This window comes from Marmota marmota, unplaced genomic scaffold (assembly GCF_001458135.2).
Source record: "Marmota marmota marmota unplaced genomic scaffold, marMar, whole genome shotgun sequence".
Lineage (NCBI taxonomy): Eukaryota > Metazoa > Chordata > Mammalia > Rodentia > Sciuridae > Marmota > Marmota marmota.
Window position 1 is genome coordinate 15,619 of NW_026000051.1, and position 6,845 is coordinate 22,463.

General features: G+C 55.3%; 1 long non-coding RNA gene across 1 annotated transcript in view; it reads left to right on the plus strand.

Moving 5' to 3' along the window:
* Positions 1 to 6,651: 6,651 nt before the first annotated feature.
* The window catches only part of LOC125619621, a 669-nt gene continuing 475 nt past the window's right edge, over positions 6,652 to 6,845 (plus strand). The window contains exon 1 of the long non-coding RNA XR_007351143.1: positions 6,652 to 6,795. This is a non-coding gene — a long non-coding RNA (uncharacterized LOC125619621). The remainder of the gene's footprint in view (positions 6,796 to 6,845) is intronic.

Genomic DNA, 6,845 nt, shown 5'->3' on the forward strand with positions numbered 1-6,845 from the left:
AAAACCTAGAAGAAATGGACAAAGTTTTAGACATGTAGGACCTACCAATATTGACCCAAGAGGATATAAAAAATGCAAACAGATCAGGAGGCTGAGGCAGAGGGATCGCAAGTATGAGGTCAGCCTCAGAAACTTAGAAAGACCCTAGGAAACTTAGGGAGACACTGTCTCAAAATAAACAACAAAAGGGCTGGGGATGTAGCTCAGTGGTTAAGTGCCCTGGGTACAATTCTCAGTGCAAAAACAAACAAACAAACAAACCAAAAAAAAAAAAAAAAACCTGAACAGATCAATAAAAAGCCATGAGACTGAAGCGGTAATAGAAATTCTCCCATTAAAGAAAAACACAGGACAAGGCCGGTTGGGTTCAGTACTAAATTTCATGACATTTAACAAGGTAACACCAATGCTCTCCGAGGATTTCATAACATGCAATGGAAAGGGACCCTTCCTGACGCATTCTATGAAGCCAGTATTGCCCTGCTACCAAAGCCTGCTAGGGACATCACAAGAAAGAAAACTAGGCAAATATGCTTGGTGAACACGGGTGCAAACCCTTGATAAAATATTGGTGTTACCTCTGACGAACCTGCCGAGAAGCAGGACCGGAAGTCAGTGGGGAAAGCTCAGTGGCTCTCCATACACCAAGGCAAGCCACTGAGCAGGGCAGTGAGGAGCTACAGTACCAATTCAAAACAAAGGAGATTGAAGGAGTCACTAGAAGACACAAGACGTCCCCCCATGACCACAGACTGCGGGAATTAACCTTGTCTACATGGCTTTGCTACCGAGAGTGATTGGCCATGAATGGCCATGCTACTGATCCAGTGCAATCTCAATCAAAATACATTAATGATGTTCTTCAAAAAATCATTAAAAAATCCTAAAACGTATTTGGAAACACACACACACACACACACACACACACAAAACAAAACAAAACAAAACAAAGAAACACACACAAAAATTGCTAAAGCAATCCTGAGCAAAAAAAGTGATCCTAGATGCCTCACAACACCTGATCAAAGTACGCCACAGGGCCTTGGTAAAGAACGAGCACGGCACTGGCACAAACACACACGTGTGGGCAATGAAATGGAAACCCCAGGAAGACCCCATAGGTCCACAGCCATCTGGTCCTAATGAAGGCATCAAAATCCCACTTTGGAGAAAAGACAGAACCTTCAACCAAGGGTGCTGGGAACGTGGACACACACCTGTGGAAGACTGGGTCACTCTCGCCCTGTACAAAAGTCAACCCAGAGCAGGTCAAAGAGCTTCATGTGAGATCTGAATCTTTGAAACCACTAGAGGAGAGCAGGCAACACTGCAAGATACCTGCAGGCGATGATCTCCTGAAAAGGACTTCATTCGCCCAGGAAACCAGAGCAGGAACTGACCAGTGGGATTTCCCCCAATTACCAAGCTGCTGCACAGCAAAGAAAGCAACCAACAGAGTGAAGAGAACGCCCGTGAAACAGGGGGTCTTCACCCGGTTTTCATCTGACAGAGGACGAGCAGCCACAGTATATAAAGAACTCAAAGAAAAAGTAACCCAATAAATGAGGTGATTTGGACACACATTTCTCAAAGGAAGAATTGTACATGGCCAATAAATATATGAAAATATGTTCAATGCCCTTAGTTGTCAGGGAAGTGCCCATCAAAACTACCTTGAGATCACAGCTCACCCCAGTCAGAATGGCTGTTACCAAAAAAAAAAAAAAAAGAAAGAAAAGAGAGTGACTAATGAAAAGGAGCCCTATACACTGTTGGTGGGATGTAAATTAGTGCAACACTACAGAAAAGAGTACAGAGGGTCCCCAAAAGACCAAACTGAGGGGCTTAGAGTGTAGCTCAGGGGTGGAGCACTTTCCTGTCATGAGTGAGGCCCTGGGTTCCATCCCCTGGGCCACACACACACACACACACACACACACACACACACCTAAAACCAGAACTGGTGTATGGTCCAGCTCGACCACTGCTGGGGACACACCCAGAGGAGGTGAAGCCGTGAGAGCGTGTGCCAACCTCTCCTGAGGGACTGTTCACAATGGCACACTATGGAGTCAGCCTGGGGGTCTGTCAGCGAGGGATGGGTGGGTGAGGAACTGGCATTTGTGCACACGGGGACATGCTGCAGCCAGAGGAAGGGTGGAGCCCTGTCACCAGCAGGAGAACGCAGAGAGCTACAGAGCATCATGTCAAGTATAGTGAGCGACAGAGGCAGGAATGTCACGTCTTCTCTCACACGTGGAAACCAGAAAGAGGGGCCTGGGCGCAGCACAGGGAACACTGGGAAGAGAGGGCCTGAGGGAGGGGAGGGAGAGGGAGCAGGAAGAGTGGTTGAGATTGAAGCAGACTGGGCATGAAGAGGGCGGTCAGAGTGACACTTCAGATGGACGATTCCTACGAGTTCACAGTTCCAATAAGGAATGAATCCAGGCTGGGCATCCTGAGCCGGGCAGCAGGAAGGCCGCCTGAAGAGAAACCCGCTGGCGGGTGGCTCCCTATGGGTCCCTGGCACAGGGCGAGGGCCCCACAAGTCACTTCTTGGGTAACTGACAGAGCTCGTCCCCGGGGCCCAGTCATTCCCCACTCGACAGGAGAGGACACTGAGGCTCAGAGGCTCCCTGGGGCCTCCACCGGGAAGGAGGTGGTCAGGACGAGGACCCTCCCTGTTGACCTTCACTCCCAGACTCCTTCCAACCCCCTGCCTGCCACCGCAAACCCAGTGGGTCCTCGAGGCCCGTCCCTCCCTAACGTGGGCACCCACCCCACTCTCTCTCAGCAGGCAGACAGCACCTTGGGCTCCAGGCTGAGAGGGTCCAGCTGGTGCAGGGGATCAATGGCACCGTCCCGGGAGACTCTCGTGTGCATGTGTCTTCCGTGGGTCTGTGTCCAGGCCACCCACACGTAAGGTCTCGGCCTCAGGGCTCGTGGCCCACCCCCGCCCTTGCACAAAAGCCCAGCAGTCCTTTAAGAGAACCCTCGTGGTCTCAACCATCTCGAAGAAAAGAAAACCCTCCTGCCCACTTGCTCTCTGCTCTGGAGTCCTGACCTGTGTGTCTGCACGAGGTCCAGTGGGTGCACGCACTGCACGGCACGGCCCTGGCTGGGGCGGAGGAGCCCCACCTCTGCAGCAGCCAGACCTGGGCTTCCCCAATGGCTGCCTTCCCAGGGCTGCTTCCTGCTCTGTGAGATGGGGGACCAGCAGGTTCCTCCCAGAGGAGAAGTTGTGCCGGGGAAGTGGTGCTCAGTGAAGGGATCTGGGTCACCTGCTGGTCTCCATTTCCAGCTAAGACCAGCCCCTCCCAGCTGGTAGAACTCAGCTGATGACATTCTGCAGGGGGTTGGGGGCTGGGGATCCTGTGGCAGGTACCTTCATGAGCCTAGAGACTCAAGAGGACGTCCACTCTCTCTGGGGTCTCAGGCCAAATGAGCTGGCTGGGCCGGCTCTGGGATGCAGGTGCTTGGCTACGTGGATCCAAGTTCTCTTTGGTCCATCATTGAGGATGTGAGGTCACCTCCTGTAGTCCCTTACCTGAGTGTCTTCCTCAGGCACAATCTCCCCAACGCCCCCCCTGGCTGGGCTTCCCTGAGGCCCCCCTCCATGCCAAGTACTTGGCTGGACACAGGTACATCAACATAGCCCTCACCATGCCCAGGCAGGTTGGGTGCCGCCAGCACCCAGGTGAGGACAGAGCTGGGGTCAGTCCCAGGTGCTCCTTCTTACCAGGTGACAGGTCCTTGTGCCTCTTGAGGCCTCTCCAGTCTCCTCACCTGCCCATGGGGCCATTCCAGCATCTCCTTCCCATGATGTCACCAGGTATACATGTCCATAAACACCTGAATCACCTGCCAAACTCAAGGGCTGTGTCACCTGTCGCTAATGCACACACTTAGGGTTGGGACAATCACAAGAGGGGAGGGATACAGAATGAAATGCCCTTGACCCCGACCTGGGTCCCACAGAGGGGTTAGAGACAGCCATGTCCCCTCTTGGCTGTTTCCAATAGGCACCATGGGAAGACTGGAGACACTGAGTTTAGACATTGTCCCCCTTCATCATAGACCTTCCCATGACTTCTAGGAGATTGGAATCGGCCCAAGGGCCTCCTCTGGGCCTATGAGGTGGGTGTCCCACAGGGCTCCTCCTGGCACCCAAAGCCCGGGGCCCCTGCCCTGGAGGAGTATGGGACTCAGCATCAGGCATCTGCAGAACAGAACAGGACACAGTGACAGGACCCCATGTGCAGGTGGCATCAGGAGCCTGTGGCTTCTGCCGGGCCCCATCCCCTGTGCGGCCTCCCTCTCTGCCCTGCTCTCTCATCTGCTCCAGGGAATCAAGCTGAGGTATCACGGGCTGCCCAGCAGGCCCCAGGGGCCAAGGTCTCAGTGCTGCACCAACAGAAAGGCTCCAAGGCCCAGCCACACAGAATCCTGCCACTGGCACGAAGAGCTGGGAGGCGGATCCTAGCAGCCGGGCCTCAGTGGAGACCGCAGCCCCAGCCTCCTGAGAGGCCTGACCCAGCCTGGATCAGGAAGTAGTGAAACTATGACATTTCACACTGCGGCTGCAGAGGTGAGTTAGGGGATGCTGTCACACAGCCACAGATGACAAGTGTGGTCCCCAGGGCCCGGTGTGGCCTGCCCTGCCCTGCCCCCACCCCTCCTGCCCAGTCTCTCTCCAGCCACACTGACCTCCTTTCCAACCCCCTCTCTGGCCACACTCACTTCCGCCTCCCAGTGGGCGGAGTCTTCCCAGCATGCTGTTCCCAGGCTTGGGAGGGCTGGGTCCTTCCTGTCCTCCGCGAGCCTCTCAGCTCCCGCCTAGGACCCAGCCCTCTCTGCAGTGCCTGCCTGCATTCTCACAGCCAGGGCCTGAAAACCACTTGCTCTTTGCTCTTATGTACATTTGTGTCTGTGATGTCCACCCACACACTGGCAGGTCCTGGAGGGCAGGGCCCATGGCGGTCACTTTAAGGGTCACATCTAGGACCAACATGGTCCTTGCCTGGGGCGTGTGCTCGGGCATAGTATTTAGGGAAAAGATGAGAGGAGGTCTGAGCCCCTCCACACCCCTGAGCAGCTCACACTGTGGCAGGGATACTAGTGATGGAGGTCCCTGGGTGGAAGGCAGGGCACAGAGACCACGACCCTGGGCACTCTTTCCTGGCTGCACTTTCTCCATTGGCACTTCTGCCCCCTGGTGGCCAGCGCTAGCACTGCAGCCCCAGGCAAGAAACCCGGAAAACAAAACACACACTTTTGTTTGGATGTTGTCAAGGCAGCAGCTCTCCCAGGCCCCGGGAGGCAAAGGAGCAGGACCCCAGGCTCCAAGAGGAACAGGAAGGACCTCAGCAGCCTCACTTGCTCCCCTGTGTCCCTCTGCTGGCCCGAGGTGTCACGCTCACTCAGGAGGCCTCCTCACCCAGCTAGGACAGTGACCCTGCCCACTTCCAAAGGAGGACCCCAGGCTCCAACAGGGACAGTCTCTTCCCTGGACCTGAGATGCTGGTCCAGTGTGGGGCAACACTCTGCATGACCCCTACTGTCCTCAGTCCTCCAAGGCCCCCGCCTACTGTGTTCAGAAGGACCTCTAGAGAGGACAAAGCATTTTCCAAGGGGCTTGGTGGACAGTGGGTCACTGATGGAGAACTAAGGCCACCGGAAACTTCTAAGAACCTATGGAAACTGGGTCCCCGGTTCATGCACCCCAATTTATAAAACAAGAGTTTGAGTCTTTCTCTCCTGTGGCCACTCCACACTGCAGGGGTCTCATTCTACATCTAGGCAACCACACTGGCAGACCAGGACCCCACAACCTGTAATGTGGAGGCCACCTGGGAACCTCGAGAACCTCTGCCCACTGTCCCAGGCTTTCTGCCCATGTTGAGATGCCACCAACCTCCTCCTCCTTCCCCCTTTGTCACCTCCCCTGACCTCCCACCTGACAATTCAGTGTGTGTGTGTGTGTGTGTGTGTGCGTGCGCGCACATGTGTGTGCATGCATGTGCTTCAGGCTACTTGTAGCTGGGCCTTGGACACCCAACAGGAAAGGGGCATACCTGGGAGTGGAGGACAGAGGTGGCCAGGATATTAAGGGCTTCATTCTCAAAGCAAATCCCCAAAGAGGTCACAGAGCCCAGAAAACTCTTCTGCTCTGGGCTCAACCCATCTCATGGACCCTGGGACAATTCAACATCTCTACTGCCTCAGATTCCCGACTGTGGGCCTAGGGGGTGCGCGTGGGCAAGGTGGGGTGCATTCTGGGGCACACACTGGCCTCTTCCCCACAGGCAGATCGGGTGACTCCATGTGGGGCAGGCAGGTCTCGAGTCCAGGGGTGATGTGCGCAGGGGGCCTGCGTGGGAACCCAATGGCACACGCAGATGACCTGCTGTTCCACGTGCACACCTCCCAGTAGGACACAGGACCATTCCTTGAGGGACTGCCCCGCAGCAGCACTCCAGGCTGCCGGCTCTAAGGGACCGTGCCCAACCTTGCATGGAGAATACATCTCTTATCCCTGCTGATGGTCCTGGCCAGCGGCCCTCCTGGGTCCAGCACTTTGGGCCCCTTCATCTCCATATTTTACTCCCAGAATATAATCATGGGGCGTGGTTACTGACCTATTTTCAATTCAGGAAACAGGCTTTGAGAAGTCACCCATGAGCCTGCCCGTCATGGGGCTATGGAGGCCCAGCTGTGGATTGAAGCCAGGTCAGTGGAGCCCAAGGCTGAGCTCTGTAGAGGAGCTGAGGAGGTGGCTGTGGCCCAACTGTGGATGTGAGTCCATCTTGGATGGGGGCTTCCGGATGGTGCTAGGGCTGGGGGGG